General features: G+C 32.1%; 1 pseudogene; it reads left to right on the top strand.

The window, feature by feature from the left end:
* The first annotated feature begins 262 nt into the window (after positions 1 to 262).
* On the top strand, positions 263 to 4,860 carry LOC149565302 (uncharacterized; annotated as a pseudogene).
* Positions 4,861 to 19,014: the final 14,154 nt, after the last annotated feature.

The raw sequence follows: 19,014 nt of genomic DNA, 5'->3' as shown, positions 1-19,014 counted from the left end.
GAAAGACTTGCTATAAACCTCTATATGTAAGAAGTGCACTAGCCCTCTATTAACTATGTATTTAATCTATTATTTCCTTTCCTCCTAGAAAACTTGAGAAGGCAACAGTAATGCTGGAGAAGAGTTAATACCTAATTATGCAGCTCCTTCATGCGGCTTTGTTGTGTTCTCTCTCTATCTCCATTAAACTAACTGTTCCACACCCTTTTGATGCTCTTTTCTATTATCTCCATTAATACGACACTATTTGTGCTTTGGAACGATGTCTATCCCGCATAGACAAGAAAAAGAAACCCCTTTGGTGCATTACTTGCAGGCATTCCAAGATACCACGATTTATTTGAGGCATTCTGGAAAATAGTTCACATGCCCTACAAATACCTTCACATTTTGTAGACGACACGTATATTCTTCAGTAATGCATATGTTTGTGGTGGAGGAAGAAGTGGTTGTTCTTAGATCTTGCTCAGTTAGAATGAAAGATTCAACTACGGCAAATAAAAAGCTATAAACAGTGATTGAACAGTTTCTTCAATGCATTTTGTCAAACAGTTAGCGTACGCTGTCAACTTTGTAGAGGCGCCTGACGTAAAGGTACGAATGGTGGAATTTGATCTTCTGTCTACGGGTGCATATGCTTGTAAATTTCTTAAGCCAATTCAATTTTCAAAATTCTACTCGGTGCAAAGGATCGAGTGGTCTGGCTTCTCTCTCGACACTTTTACCTTTGAGTTGGGAGATTAGATTAGATGAGATTGTATCATCCTATTGAACACTATACCTCCTATGTCAACTTAGTTCAGTTCACTTTTTTTGAAGGTTGATGATGAGTACACCAAACTTCTTGATGTTGTGCTTACTGAATAGGTTGTACCATGAGTTGTTGGATAGGATATCTACGAATTTGACCCTGTTGTCCCTGTATGCCTCACATTCCAAAATGAAGTGTTGCTCGGTTTCTACCTTCCTTGAATTGCAAAACAAGAAAATTCTCTCTTCCCAAAGTTCTTTTGGTCTCTTCCACTGCCCAGTCTCGCGCTGGAGTTGATGGGAGTTGGTCCTTAGTTGTGCAAGGAGTGTCTTAACTCTCCAAGGTATGTTGGCCTCTATATACTCCTTTTGGTGTTGGTTATATGTGGGGTTGAACTCGTTGATGTAGTAAGACTTTTTCCTACCAATCCCCTTTTCCCAGATTCTCTTATGAAATCTCTTCATAACAAATGCTTTTATTTCTTTATTGTTAGCAGGGCATGCATTGAAATGGATATCCCATTTGCTTATCCATTTGATGTTTCGTTGCATCCAAGTCCTTTTGTGTTTACACAAAGTATCCTCAAAGACCACTTTAGGCCATCTAGTTGCCTCCATCTTTTTATTTTTTTAAGATAGCTAATGAGGTGGGCCATAGTGTGAGCCTCAATAGATATAGCTCCTACTTCACAAAGCATGATATCATAGGGGACCGTGCTTTTGAGTTTAAACTTGCTAGTGATCCAACACTTTTGTATCATCTTAATTTGTCTCCATTATAGGTCTAAAATGTTGCTAGCCCATATTTTGCAACCATAAAGAACCACTGGGATCACAAAAATCCCAAACAAGGTTTGATTGGTTTTCTAATCCCAAACCTCAGCATCTCGACACCTATTTTGCAAAGCATAAAGTGCCTTCCAACATCCCAAAACCCTTTTCTTTCTACAGCCACCCCAACTTAGATATTTGTTGAATTCAATCCCAAGGTACTTATATTTTGCTACCTCCTCGAGAGTGCTGCTCTTGAAATAGAATTTATGTTAATGCTTTTTTTGCTTTTTGAAAAGATTGTAACTTTAGTTTTACTGATATTAACTTGAATACCAACCATTTTACAAAAGCACTCAAGCGATAGTAAATGTTCTTGCAAACCACATGTAGATTTGGTGACCAAAATGAGATCATTCGCATATAAGAGCAGTTGTATCACAAACTCACCCAATTGGATACCCTCACCATTTTGCATGTCTAACCATCCTTCAAGTTCATCAATGTATATGCCAAATAGAGTTGGTGAAAGTGGGCAGCCTTGCTTGAGCCCAACATCACTCCTAAAACACTCTGAGATGCCTTCTAAAGTTTGGATTTTAGCTTTAACTTCTTCATACATCCTATGAATAGCAGCCCTAAGATTTGTAGGGATGCCCAATTCTTCCATCCTAGCCCAAAGCTTGTACCTAGGGACGGTGTCAAAAGCCTTTTTAAAGTAAACAAAGCAATAAAAAACCTCATCTTTTCTCTCCCATGCTTTTTCGCTAATGTGCCTCAAGGTGATGATATGATCCATAGTCAAGTGCTTTGGCCCCAAACCCACTTGACCACATGCGCGTTTATGATTCTCTTCTTCCCATTTGCTAATTCTGTTATCTATCAAGCTGCCAAAAAGTTTTACAAATAGAGGGTTGATCATTATGGTCCTGTAATTAAAGGGGTTATTAACCTCACAGCTCTTGTATAGAGATATAGTGAGGCTAATCGTCCAATCACAAGGAAATCTTTGTTGGCTTATATTGTTGAAGATTCTCGTAATGAGAGGTGAAAGAGTTTTTGTACCCCACTTGAGATACTCCACTTGAAGTTCCTCCATGTCTTTTGCCTTTCTGGTACCTAACTTCTTAATACCCCTCTCAACCTCTTGCATTGTAAAAAGGTCTTCTATGTTGTTTACCAAAGGTGGTGGGTCAATGCCATCATACGTCTCATAAATTTGTTGGGCATACTCAAACCATTGAGTAACAATGATATTATTTTCAGTTTGTTTCTTTCTTGGTTGAAGTGCTCTCCAATATAGTTTGGGGCTATTTTTCCTAAGAAAGATTAACTCTTCTCTCCTTGTGACCATAAAATCAATTTTTTTCTTCTTTCGGATATTCTTGTAAACTTTAATGTCAAGGATGGTTTCATTGGACTCCCTTACCTTTCTCCTAGAAACTTTGTATTCCTGATCGAACTAGGCATTTGCTAGAAAAGAGTTACTTTCAAATTTTCTTTGCTTAGATATTTTGCACTTGAAGAGAGCCATATGAATGACATTTAATAAAAATTGGCTAGTGATATCATGCACGTATTTGCCCTTCACCATATATAATCTCTCAAGCACGGTCCTAAAGATGTCCCTATTCTTTTGAGTCAGCAAAATTCTTGAGTATGTTGGAATTTATTGCTCCATTCTTCAATCTAAAGAGGGGACATTATTAGTGAATTTACTCTCAAAATTTTTTTGCCACAGAGACCACAACATATTCAATGAAACAAGTAAAAGAAAATTTGAATCCATCCGTCACACTACTCACATTGTCCAAAGATAACAAATTATTTAGCTTGTACATTTATAAAGATAGTTGTATGAGGCTCTCCTTTTAGAATCGGTGAGGAAATATACATAAGGGTTCTAGTATTTTAGAAGGCAAATTTGTTTTGTTAGTCCCTGCCTATATATAGGCAAGGAACTAATGTTTTCATTAGACTCTTGACTATTAATTTTTTCAATCAAAATCATTAAATTCTAAAATTTAGAAGCTATTTTATTTTTTAATTAATTTCTTAACATTAATTTATTTCTTATTATTGGTTGTTTCTAATTTAGCTAAGGATATGTTTATTATTTGATCACATAAAATAACAAAGAAATACTTCTAACTTCATCTGGAAGCTTCCTCTGGTTCTGTAAGCTTCCCACGGTAGAACTTCTAGAATATTCATTGGAGCAAGAAATCGGACCGCAAAGGTGTACACCACAAGAGCATCAATTCAAATCTCAAAGATACACATGTTTCCAATACAAATAGTATTTGAGACTTGACCAAGGATGACATGGATTCAAAATGCTCTACCAAGTTCAATTTTCAGCCTTATAGGCTAAGCTTAGGAAGAGATTCCATCCTTGGTGTATCATAACCCAAAATATTACAAAATTTATGCATTTGTGAACCAGATGTTCAAGATCCTTACCCAAATGAATCCAATAAGCCCAGGAATGGTCTGGTTTTACGACATGTCATTTCATGACCATCAAAGTGCAATATCAACACAACTTCTTACAATGTATCATATGCTAACAATGATAAATTTCATAGTGAAGTATACAAGTTTCCATCCCCATTGACAACTCTAGTTAAACAGAATTCTCATGGACTCAAAAGTGATATTTCTGACTACATACAGGGATTACCAACCTCTAACCAATATCATCCACACTCAAACTCATTTAGGGTCCCTTTGGTAGCAAGAATATGAGTGGAATAGGCATATGTAAATTCATAAAATTTCAAGTTCTCTGTTTGGGTGCACCAAATTAGAATCATGAATAGGAATACATAATCCAATTTTGGCCCAAAAATGAGCATTTTCAATTCCACTTAAATAGGTGGAATTGGAATACGTATTCCTATTCCAGTTTTATTTATTTTAGAAAACATAATTTTTTGGGTCCATGAATTCCCCATCAAGTTTGAACTGAACCAAACAAGAATAGGAATACATATTCTTAATTTCTATTCTAAAATAACAATTCTAGAATATGTATTTGTATTCCCATATTCTTATTCTCATAGCTAAATAGACCCTTAGGTTTGGGTTTGGTTTTATATCTGGGTTTGACTCCAATTACAAATGTAACATTTCAAGCTGCTTTACAAATTTGCAGCCTAGCAACCTTGATTCTCAGGTGGAATATCCTAATTGCAAAGATGAATTAGATGGGTTCAATCCTTTCTTAGATGAAGTCACCAAGGTAGCAAATGGTCTTTTTTTACAAAATTTCACTGCCTAGAAGCAAAGCCCAACCTTAGTACATTATCTTACACTATTTCTTTAGCTCAGTTATGAGCAAATCCAGTGTATTCTATAGAACTAAGATCAGAGCCAAATTGATCAGTGATAAACTAGCGCATTCAATTCCCATCCAAAATGGTCAAATCCCTCCTCCTACAAATTTCTCATGAATCCCAAGTTGGAGTTGGTCAAATTTTGTTGTACTTGATCCAACATATCTCTAGGGCGAAGCTGAGTAGTCAATCTACATGATTCACAACAATCTACATCACAATGCCAACACGAACAAATTTGTGCAAGCAACACTGTGACATTGGAAGAGCTATGATAATTAGACGCAATATGAATTTGGGAAACACTACTATCATACTAATACCATATGAGATGGTCTCATATGCATATTAGACACCAATCTGAGGAAATTTGACTAGATGATTCATCTTCCCCCAGAAAGATTGCCAAATACAAGAGGGGGATTGGAGCATGTTGCCCATGACCATCACGTTGTCATTGCAATCGAAATTGTCCAACCCCTATGCATTGCAATGACCATCACACTAGCCATGACACTCTACTTTGTAATTTTAAAAAAAAATTAAACTAAAGTTAAGTTTTGGTTAAAATAATTGATTAACTAGTTCATAAACTTTTTTCAAAGATTGTTATCTTTCTTTTAAAAATATTTTGTTATTAATCATATCAAAATTTATAAATTTATTTATTTTATTTATTAATCAAATACAAAATTGTGAACATTTTAAATTAATAAATACATTTTTTATCTAATTAGATAATTTGTATTATTTTTATAAACATTGTTGACTTTTTCACTTTTTCTCCTAAATCTACTTATCATATATTTGATTATTCTATGGGTGATATTTAGGGCTTCTTCTATTGAAATTTGTTTTAAAGTTACAATCACATGTACATGGATTAATTAAAATAATAATAAAAATTATAAATTATTTTACATTTATTAGTGTTCTATAGTTCATAATGATTCTTATTGTTAATTTTTGGCATATTCCATAATTTTGTTACCACAATGTGATGATGATTGATCTATTATCATAGGTGTTCCAATTTTTCTACTTGATTCTTGTTATTGTATTTGGGTTCTATTGTGAATACTTTTTATGTCAATTATGTAGATCAAGTAGTGTGACCCATTATCATCTATAATCCAATGTTTCTACTCCTTGTACTCTTCAAAATCTAGATGATAGATGACAAAACATTTACACAAATAATACACACAAAATCAAACTAACAAAATTTTCCTTTTGTCAAGAAATAATAGAATTTGTATAATTTTTATTTTTATTTTTCTATTTTTATCTTTAAGTTAAACAATGAATTTGTTCTTGCAATTTGCAAACTACTAGAGATAATCATATGAATTTTAACCTCCATCAAATTCAATACATGTTTTTTTCCAAATAGCAAGAGATAATCATATTATTTTTTACCTACACCAAATTCAATACATATTTTTTCCCTATATTAATCCATTTGAAGATGATAAAACAAAAAATTGTGTGCCTTTTTGCAACCAAAACCTCTATTCAATAACTCAATCTTTATTTTCAATATGAATTACTAATATCACAAGGTAGAGACTCAAGCTCTCTTAGAGCTCTTGTTTAAAATAAATTAGGTCTATCTATTTTACTCATTTATTTAGTGTTAACTTTATGATTAGATTGGTATATATTATTTTCTATATAAAGTTGATACAATTTTGTTTATCTTAATTATAAGTATATTTATAGATTGTAGTAACTAATATAGATATTTCACACACACAGACCATATATATATATATATATATATATATATATATATATATATATATATATATATATATATATATATATATATATATATATATATATATATATATATATATATATATATATATATATATATATATATATATATATATATATATATATATATATATATATATATATATATATATATATATATATATATATATATATATATATATATATATATATATATATATATATATATATATATATATATATATATTTCACATTAATAGATTGACTTTCACATTGAACTCTGATGTAGATCATGTGTGTTTGAAGATTGATTGATTTATGTGCTTTCTTATAGTAAAATCATTTCCTTGTGTTGACATATCGGTGGATGAGTCATGTCCACAATGGATTGTGACTCCACTATGGAGTCACACCTCGTTGTAGTTGTGACTTTCCATGTTACATGCTATTATAATTTGTTAAGACTTTCACAATACAATCAGTCAAATAATAGACTTACTGAGCCAATCAGATTATTATTATGCAATTAGTTCTATTAAAATTCAATTTAATTAAAATATAATAGGAATTACTTTATATGTGTGTGTGTGTGTGTGTGTGTGTGTGTGTGTGTGTGTGTGTACTTTCCCTCTTAGTTAGGGAGGATAAACACAAAAGTAGATATAACCTCGTCATAAGATCAAGAATGACAAGTTTTAAGGATATCTTTGATCAAAAGATATCCACCATTATGATATAATCTAACATGATATGTCTCAGACATAAGATGTCCATCACAATAAAAGGCCATGGTCTGTTTAAGAAACTTAATCCACCATGAAAGTTATCATCTATCATGGTCTATTTAGACATTATAAAATGTCCACCAAAATAGAAGGTTGTGGCTTGTTTAAGGAACTTAATCAACCATGTAAGTGATCATCTATCATGATCTTCTTAGACATTATAAAATATCCATCATAATAGAAGGTCATGGTCTGTTTAAGGAACTTTTAATCCACCATGCAAGTTATCATGTATCATGATCTACTTAGACATTATAAACTTCATCACAATAGAAGTATAAGTTATTGAAAGATTGTTATCTTCTAATAACTTTTACAAATACAAGTGATAATCATTTGGAATTTGTGACTTCCTCATGTTGCACACATGGTTCAAATAGTCTTGAAATAACATAAACCTTTTATTAGTAAAATATGTATGCAAGGTGAAGAGTGCAAGGGTGGCCATAACAATGGTTTCATAAAAATATGCATGCATAATCTAAGGCATCAAATTAGTTCCAAAACCATTATTTCAATAAAATCACAAAGTATCATCTAGGGTTTCAAAATTAGGAGGGATGTGACATATCCCCCACACCCCACCCTTGTGAATCATTGTCCTCAATAATTAAAACACCATCATATATAAATCAATTAAAATATTATTTAATCATGGTTAAGCTTAGTTCAACTATTGAAAGCTTTAAACAAAAAGGGAAATAATTGATGGGCTTCGTCATAATCTTCCCAAGTTGCATTATCCTTGGTATATTGGTGACACTAGACCTTGCATTTATTTAGTTATATGTTATGTAAGCAGATCTAATATACCAAGCATCCTCATGGGATCAACCATGACCACCCTGGGTCTTAGACCTGTAAGGAATTCCAATCTTTAATATGAGAAAAATCTAACATATAATTTTGAATATATCAAATATGAAATACATTATGTAATCAAGAAAGACTAGGGGGTAGAGAAATCTTGTATGCAAGTGGATTGATGACTTCTAAAACTTCAAAAAGGTCCCACATATATGGGTCCTTGTTCAGAAGACTTTCCAAACTTGATTGCATTTTTCCAATGTTTAACCTGCATGGGTACATTCTCTCCTACCTCAAAGTGTCTAGGTGTTTTCTTTGCATATGTATATCTTTTATAGCATTTTTTCCTTCTACTAACCTCTGTTAGATCAATTTAACTTGTCCTTCCATTTTTAAAAGTATTTATGGACCAAGGATTATCTTATCTTCTAGCTTATCCTAGCTTATAGGAGTTATGCACCTACTTCCATGTAATGCTTCAATGGTTTTGGCTTTATGGATGATTAGGATGAACTACTATAAGGAAATTCAACTAATGGTAAATAGTATTCTGACTCATAATGTTGATCCATACAGTACATTCCTAGGAGATTTTTTAAAATATTATTAACACTTTATGTTTGGTCATTTATCTATGGATGGCAGCATGAGTTGATGTTCAACTACATGTCTAGGGATAGAAATAGTGGTTTCCAAAATATGGATGTCATTCTAGCATCCTTGTCAGAAATTATCTTCTCAAGTATCCCATGAAGTCTAAATATCTCTTGGATAAACTTACGAGCAATAGTAGATGTACCATCAATCAAGTTCCTAAGGATGAAGTGTGATACCTAGTTAAGTCTATTGAATACCACCAAGATGGCATTGTAGATTATTTTGGGATATGGAAAATCCCTAGACAAAATCCATGCTAATTATCACTTATTTCCATTTTGGCACAATATGTGGTTGAAGTAATCATAATGGATGTTGATGTGGACATCTTTTATCTCTAACATTTGAAGCAACTAGATATGAACCTTGGAACATATTTCCTCATGCCCTTCAAGAAGAATAAGGATTTGACATCTATAAATATTTTGGTGACTCCTTGGTGTCCCAAATAAGGTGTAGAACATACTTCTTTCTAAACAACATTCCTCAAATCAAGAGACTCAAGCATGTACATTCTTTGGGCTTGTATTTAGTAATCCATTTGGCTCAAACCTAAATCTGTTATATTTACAATCTTTTAGATTATTTTGAAGGTCTCCTTTGACTTGTTGATAAAATCTATTGTCGTCTAGTTGTTGAAGAACCTATTGCTTGAAGTTAGTGTGGGTTGATATAATAGAAAATGTGTGGCATCTACAACTTAGATCATCTACCACATAATTTTCTTTTCCCTTAATGTAACTGATATTAAAGTCATAATAAAAAATAGCTCTAACCATATCCTTTGGTGAGCATTTAGGTTAGGTTGACTGAGAATATATTTTAGCCCTTGATGATCAAATCAAAGTTCAAAAGGTTTTCCCATTCAATAGTGGCACCACTATGGTAAGGCATGGACAATTGTGGCTAAATATAAGTCACGAGGCATACAATTTAATTCATAGCATTATAGCTTACACAATTCATAAGAAATCACTCACACATCTTGCATTAGTGCCCTACATAAACCTTTCCCCAGGAATCTATCACCAACATTTTTGGATCTAGAACATTTAGCATAGATGTCAAAGTTATCATTTTCTTAAGAAGTTCAAAGACTTCTAACACTTCCCCGACCATTCAAATCACTTTCCTTTCCGTTAGAGTGAAGTAATTGGATGGACAATTTGAGAGAAGTCCATAATGAACTTTGGTTAATAACCTTCTAGGCCCATAAAAATTCTTACTTGTACATTTCTAGGAATTGGTTGTTTATTTTTCTTAGGTCCACTACTATAACATTAGTGGAAATTATATGTCCCAAGTATTGCACTTGTTTTTGGAAGAACGTGAATTTGGATAACTTACCATATAATTGATATTCTTAGAGTCTTTGTAATACTACTTGAAAATTTTGTATACATTCTTCCTCATTCTTAGAGTGTATTAAAATATCATTTAATAATACTAAAACAAACTTGTCAAGGAAATCATGGAATTTACTATTCATTACATTCATGAATGCATTTAGGGAGTTGGTAAGCCTAAAGGGTTGTACAATGAACTTGTAATGTCCATAATGAATTCTAAGCATTGTCTTATCGATATATACATCTTTGAGTCTTGGTTGATCATATCTTGATCCCCTTTCTACCTTGGAAAATGCAACAACCCCTCATATTTGATCAAACACATCATCAACACAAGACAAGGAGTATTTATTTGGTATTGTTACTTTATTCATCATTTTTTAATTAATATACAAGCGAATTGTTCCATCCATCTACTTCACACATATGACAGGTGCTCACCATGATGACACACCAAGTTGTATTTGCCCCTTCTTAAGAAAACCTTGTAGGAAGATATTTAATTCCATAAGCTTCATGTTTCTCATTTTTGTAAGGAGCTTTTGATATAGGTTCAACCCCTAGTACTATCCCGATGGAGAAATCAAAAATCCTTTTAGGAGGTAGTCCTAACAACTCATCAAGAGAGACATCTTGGTAATCTCAAAGCTAAGGATATTTATACTCAAAGAGTTCATCCTGATAATTCTCCTTGTCATATTTCATTCCATCTAAAATTTTGGTTTCCTTGGGGTCAATTAAATCTTTTACTTTTACATAAAAAAGTGATAACCCCTTCTTCTAACTATGTCATAGTTGTTTGGAAGATTGTTGTCTCAATGTAACACCATATTGGATCTGCTAAAAATAAACTTTATACCCTAGGTCATCCAAACATGCCACCATCTTTGAATAACAATCAACCTTAGCTCAGTGCTTCCATAACCAGTTCATTCCTAATACAATATCATATAATACCAAGGGTTCCAAAGTTGTTTATCTCTGTAGAAGAGCATGGAAGTTCAACTTCGACATCTATCAAATAATGCTCTACTCATGCTCGTGACTAGTTTTCATATTCTACTCACCATGAATTAGCCATACAACCATCTCTTTTAGCAATTTTACCTAACATTCTAGGTCAAATGAATCTAGTTTTTGCTCTTATGTCTATGAAGATGGTTATAGGATTTCTATAGAGCATACCTATAGTCTCAATTAGGAAAAAATGTTATTTTGTTTTCTTGTTATACATGGTTTGGTGGATCCTTTGTTAAAGGTTTCTTTTTGGTTTGGTAGTGAGTTTCTTTTGAGGTTTTTTTTTGGGGTAGTGGTTAGCATGATGTTCGCCTCCATAGTTAAAACATCCTCCTAGGGCCCTTTCTCCTTAGATGTCTTGTTTGATTGTTCATTGGCTTTTTTAAAATTTGAGAATCATTTCTTGTCCACTCATAAATCTTGTCATTTTCCTATAAATACTTTACCACTTTTTCTACATTATACATTTATCTTTTTAATTTTTTTTATAGTTGAAGAATATTGGGACCGCTTAATTTTCTTTTAGCTTATATCTTCATTGAATCATCTTAAATGAGTTTTGATTCTTGTCACACCACTTTCCCATAGGCTTCTATGGTGATGGTAGAGGCAACGACATCTACTAAACCACCAAATTAATTATTGAGTCCCCAAATGTAATTTCTCAAAATAGAATTATTTATCCACTTAGAGCTGGGGTACATATTTCAAGATTCAATTAAATTAATCACTATATTGATTAATAGTTAACTCTTCTTGCCTTGGTCTAGGAGTATGAACTCAATCATCATAAGTCTTCCTTATATCATCCACAAGCCAACGGGAAAGTAGAAGTGATCAAAAGAAAGTTGGAGAACATTCTGACAAAGAAAATAGCCTTACATAAACAAGATTAGGCCACTCATCTTCCTAGAGTAGTATGGGCCTATTGTACCACTTGGAAGATTGCCACTGGGCTAACTCCATATGATCTTGTTTATGGAAAGAAAGTTGTCATACCCATTGAGTTTGAGGTCAAGACTCTTTGCACTACTCTCCATCTCGAGGTGAGTCTTAGTGAAGCCAAGAAGGCTCGATTGGCTCAACTCTATTCCCTTGATAAAATGCACCAAGAAGCTCTTCATTGTGCAAAATTGGTCCAACAATAATGTAAACAATATTGGGTACAACAATGGCTATAAAGATGGGAATTTATTATCCCATATTTTGGTAGTCCATACATTAGGTACAAAAAAAATTATTTTAAAAAAAAGTGCAAATAATGCCTAAAATTTGTAGGTCCCAATACTTGGCCAATAATCATTCTGATCCATATTTTCATTGGGCCCCTATATTTTGGGCAGACATTTATAAGGTAGAAAAAAAAGGTAAAAAAAAAAGTCAAGAAACATGATAAAAAATGACCCGAGGTATAGAATGATGTTAGCATCTTAACGTTGCTAAATTGGGGGGTATATGGTTTTATGTATGAAAATGATAGTTTTTCTAGAAAGATAGAAAAAGACACATTGGGGACCCAAAACTCTGGATTTTATTACCATAAAATGCTTTTTTTCTTGATCTAGGTTTGAGGACCCCTTCCCTTTCCCTTTCTCTTTCCCTTTCCCTCTCTTCCCTTTCTTCCCTTTCTTCCCATCACTATGACTATTAAATTAAAGGCATCCCATCGACTACGATGATAGGCTAGTAAAGACATCCCATCAATTACGGCTATTAAATTAAAGGCATCCCATTTATTACGGCTAGATCCCATCAACTACGGGTAGTAAAAGCTAGTAAAGGCTTGTCAAGGATAGTAAAGGATAGTAAAGGCTAGTGCTAGTAAAGGTAGTGTTAGTAAAGGCTAGTAATGGTATGAACATTTCATCTAACCTCATACTTTCCAACCTAGTGATTGGGTGTTACTCTATGACGCCTAATTCTAAGACTTTCAGTGAACATTCCATACTAGATGACTTATTTCGCATGAGATTTAGACTATTTATGATAATTGTGTTGTTTGCATCTACACTATAGACTCCAAATGCAAAGCTCTCCTTGTGAACAAACATCATCTAAACTTGTACAAGTACCTCTTTCCAAATAAACATTCTTTCTTTGTATAGCTAAGGAATTCACCATTATTCCTTTTGGCTTACTCTGTGATTTGAAAAATAAAATAAAAAGATCCAATTATGAAAACCTTCAAGCATTGTTTGCTAATTGGCATTGAAAACCAAGTCTTGAATAATGTCACATTCTCAATAATCATAAGGGTGAAAACCAATCTACTGATAGCCATAGGAAAAAATGGACCAGTAAAATCAATAATACTCTACAGAGGCTCAATGCTCTATCTAGTTTGTAGCCAATACTCCTTTGCATGGGGAGATGCAAAATGTTCACGAAGGGGAATGATGAATAGAGGATGTGTCATTATTTTCTTTCATATTTTCTACCTTAACCCTTGTCTCTCCATTTTCCTAACACCATTTGATGAAGGGACTTTGAAAAAAGAAATTCATAATAATAAGTTATTTTTATATTACAACTAGTAGGTAATGAGTGATGATTTGGACCATGTGTTGTGAGAGCTAATGGAAGAAGGATGGGATGTGCATATGAATTCTCTTGATACAATTGTTTTATTGTTGTTATCATTTGATATTAGGCTAGTGGTTTAGGTTAGTTATTCCTATTTTTAGTTTATGTTTATTAAGTTAGGCCTTGACCAATGATCATTTTGTAATATAATAAAATTTAGAAGATTATCTAGCTGATGGCTATAACAAACCTATTCAACTATTATAATATAAATCTACATGTGAGTGAATGTAACGCCCCACCAAGAGATCCAAGAGAAATAACCTAAAGTTTTACTAAGTTTGCCAAAAAAAAATTTTGAACAAGAAAGATAAAACATACACATCAAACACATAGTAGCAGAAGCAATAACATACAATCAACTAAAAACATACATAACAGGTTACATTCCTTAAGGATACCTAGACGTTGAGTCACATTTAAATTTAATTAATACTAAGTCCAATAAATACCACATCCATATAAAAGAATAATTAAAAATTCCAATGTCCATTTAAATAATATACATTTGTTTCGAATGTCTCTTGGAAAATGAAATTAGGAATGCTCATTCATCCACTATACATGTCACAGGGTATGAAAGGCTAAAAGAATATACATATGTAGAACTTAGAAATACATCATCCTCCTTGGATCCATGATACAAATACAATAAAATAAATGAAACCATCCACCATACATGATATATCCAACCATCATAAAAGATATAAACATCCATAATAAGATATAACCATCTATCATAATGATACAACGATAGAATAAAAAGGAAATGCAGACAAGGAAGCTCCAACCATGGTGACTACCAATAGATCTCAATGTTAAGAGTAAAAAATACTACCACTTGACCATGTGGAACCTAAATGGCCCACTCCCACCACGTTGAGGAGATAGTCTCAAGTCCCAAACAGGATATCAATCCAAACATAAAAAATACTCTCTAAGTCTGAGAAACCATAAAAGAAATTTAACTCAAAGGTTCTAAGAGAGATCAACATCTAATTCCCAAAGGCACACAAAGACACGTAGGAAACCTACTATGTAAGCAGACAAGTGTCATCACACGAATCACGCAAGAGTTACCCTGGCAGTCTCTTAAGACCCCCACCCCCTAGTGATCCCTATGTAGCCACTAGTATCCTCTCGTACTGATAAGGCATACTACAAATGCATGGTCCCAACCAAGCGTTCTCTCTACTCCCATCCTAGTTTGTACTAGAACTTGGGGCATGGGTGAGAACATACAAAGACTCTTATTAGGTTCATTTTATTACCATTTAATGTAGTGTTTTCACTTATTAAACAACTTACAGTGGGTTACCCTGGGAACCACTTAGGGCCCTGGCCCCCATTGCAAGCCACTTCCGACATTACATATAGATAACCTACCCTAGGTTCATAAAATCATAAATCAAAGAATCATAGTAAAATCACTTCAGTCCTATACAAGTGACTAGAAAGCATCAAAAGATAATTCATAATAATCACATCAGTTCTCTACGAGCAACTGGAAAGTATCCCAAAAATACTAATCAAAGACTCAAAATGGTTAAGTCATATCTCATAGCGTAAATCTCGTTATGCCACAAAGACACTGAAAACAATAACCAATAATATAAACACACTCATCATGGAGCATACCATCACATTACCATGGTTGGGTTTAAAAGATCAAGAACAACTCATCATATCATCACAATCACATAATCCTCGAGCCTCTGGTAACAACCTAAGATTGGTCAAAGCTAGATCAACCCAAACCCAAAACAAAAACAACACATATAAAACAAAGTGTAAGTATCAAAGTTTTGGTTTGATTTGAAAACACGTGGTTGAGTTAAAAGTATGGTTTTAGTCTTTGTTTTCAATGTAAGTTTTCAAGTAGATAAGATTCATCTTTTACCCCTATAATTTAACCCATTCTGATATTCAAATAAAAGGACACAATTACCCCTATTCGATTTTAAGCCAATCATTCAAAAATAATTGAGGGGTAATTATTTATTTAAATTATTAAATAATAATTATTAATTTTTAAATAAATTAATTACAATGTAATTAAAACAATATCATTGGTTAATAATAAAAATAAATCTAACACTTCGTTAATAATTAATAACTTAAATTAAATACAATTAAAATTTAATAAAATTAATATTTAATAAATTAAATTAAATATAATTTAATTTTAATAAAATAATAATTTAAAATTTTAATAAAATTTTAATTTAAAAAATAATGTTTATTTTTAAAGCCCGTCGACTTTTTAAATAAGTCATGCAGCTACAAGCTAGGCTGCTACCTCGCGTAGCAACTCAGTTTGCACACATAGGCACAGTATGAGCTGTAAAGTAAGAAAAAAGGGAGGTGGGGGTGGTGGCCCCCACCCACACAAAATTATTAGTTTTTAAATATATATTTTTATAAGTTTTATTTTTAATAAATTTTAATCCTCCAAAATCAATCTCCCCCTATACAAATTTCATTTAATTACAATTTTTTTATATTAATTTTTTTAAAATTTTATTTTATTTATAAAATTCATTTCAAATAATACCCCATAATTATATTTTAAATATATTTTTTATAAACATTTGCAATTTTAGTCTAATATGGAAAATACAGACAACCATTCAAATTTCTAATTTAAAATTTCAATTTTAATTAAAACCCTTCCCTGATTAATTTCTCATTTTTAAATCTATTGAAGGAAGGTTGTATTGATCATTTAAACTTTTCCATGTATAGAAAAATTAACAAACATACTAGAAATTCACAAAATGAAACATCTGTCACAAGAATTATTCAGACAACCATTCAATAGACACGATGAAGACAGGAAAGAAAGAGTGTAATAGATTGAGCGAATAATCACAAGCATCTACCTGGACACTAATGCTAATCGCTACGCCCAAGAAGATTGAAGAGAAATCCCTCCTCATAGAGCCTTCTCTTTTCCAAAAATTCCTTTCTCTTCCAAAATTCACGGTCCTTCCCAAAACTTTTGTAACTTGACAATAAACCCTCAATTGGTGATAAAGAGTTCTCTGCTAAAATCGGGGCACTAATTGTGCGTTCACCTAAGAGGACTCCTTGCTCATTGGACTTTAACTCTTTAGTAACTTTTCTTAATCTTTTTCATGCATGTTTATGAATTATAAAATAACTTATTTAATTTTTACTTGACTTCTCTTTTCAATTAATTTATTAAATTTAATCTCATGCATGCATCATGCAACCATGAAACTTTTAATAAATTAATTTCTTTTTCACTTTTAATTAATTTACTATATTTTAATCTCATGCATTCTTTATGCAATTTTAAAACTCTTAATAATTTAATGTCTTTTCATGTTTTAATTTATTTTCGAAACGTTAATTAATCAAATATTTATTAACTTAAATAATAATAGTATTTAGCATTTCTTTAAAAATGAACTCTAAATATATTATTATTAAATTAAATAAATATTATCATGTTCCAAAATTTAAACTTTAAACTTTTATCTTTTCATTTAATTCTTTTTATTTAATTTAATTTTCCAATTAATTAAATATAATTAAATATCAAAATATCATAATAATTTCTCATTAAATTGAATCATTAATTTAATCTTTTAATTAGACTTAATTAATAGAAAATTTCACTAAAGACTCATAAAATAAAATACGAAAACCCATCATAGAAAAACACATACAAAATCTATCTAAAGGGTTATAATCATGAATTAATGTCATTCAACACATTTAGAGAGTAGTCAACTCAGATACTTGTCCTAATTTTTTAGGACAAATGGCTTAAAGGTTTAGGATTTGGACTTAAGAATTTATCTCCCCTCTCTTACCATTGAGATAATGCGATAGGGTACACTCATCTTGGCAATTCAAAGAAGTCAATACATGGTACCTACAACCTACATAAAATCCATGCATGTACAAACACAATATTCTAAGCTAAACAAGCAATGGCAAGAAGTGGTGCATCGTGTAGACCCCGACTAGTAGGTGACTATGACTCCCTTGCTTAACCACATCAAAAATGTCATACATAAAGGAAACATACATGCATACTATACACATGTAGTATGGGGTAAGTATCCATAAGAAGACACATAATAATCCATCTAACTAATCATCATCAATAACTAAAATCACTGAATAATCATCATGCATACATGAAAAATAGAGTACCAAGTAATCTCACCATAAATCAACTGCATATGAAACACTATCTAATAATCTCTAAACAATGCTACTAATCATCGAGCATAAAATTAGCTTAAAAGAGTTCAGCAAAAATAACAAAATACAAACTAGGGGCAGGCACTATATCCACCCCCCAGACTTAGGCTTACTCCTGGAAGCCTACAAGAATGGTAAAACTAAAGAGCTCACTGTACAGGTCCCATTCGACCCTTTCCCCCTATAGGAGGATATGACTCCACTGTGAACACTACAATAGTAATATCCAAGATAACAAGATGCTATAATAACCATAAAACATACTACTGTAAAGCATACATGAAAGACACATGTTTTGAAAATAAAATAAGTTCAATTTTCAACTTTGCCTAAGTTTAGGTTTAAGTATATTCTAGTTTTGAAGTCTAAGTGTTGAAGTGTGAAAAATATACAACTAAATGTTAAGTTCTGTTTCAGTTCAACTAGTTCAAGCTTCAGTTTGAAAAGGATATATATAACAGTTTAATTTTTTCGTTTTTGATCAACTAGTTAACAACTAGTGATCTTCCAATATACCCAGAGCTCCCAATGTAGAAACTCTAATACCAAGTGTATCGCCCTTCCAAGGGATCCAAAAGAAATAACCTAAAGTTTTGCTAAGTTTTCCAACAAATTTTTTTTTTTGAACAAGAAAGACAAAACATACACATCAAACACATACTAGTGGAAGCAATAACATACAATCAACTAAAAACATACATAACAGGTTACATTCCTTAAGGATCCCAAGATGTTGAGTCATATTTAAATTTAATTACTACTAAGTCCAAAAAATACCACATCCATACGAAAGAATAATTAAAAAGTCCAATATCCATTTAAATAATATACATTTGTTTCAAATGCCTCTTGGCAAATAAAATTCAGAATGCTCAATCATCCATTGTACATGTCACAGGGTATGAAAGGCTAAAAGAATATACATATGTAGAACTTAGAAATACATCCTCCTCCTCGGAT

The sequence above is a fragment of the Cupressus sempervirens genome, chromosome 3, assembly GCF_028749045.1.
Source record: "Cupressus sempervirens isolate cs-2001-9-10 chromosome 3, ASM2874904v1, whole genome shotgun sequence".
NCBI lineage: Eukaryota > Viridiplantae > Streptophyta > Pinopsida > Cupressales > Cupressaceae > Cupressus > Cupressus sempervirens.
The sequence above is the reverse complement of the archived record's forward strand: the minus strand, read 5'-3'. Positions and strand labels throughout refer to the sequence as shown.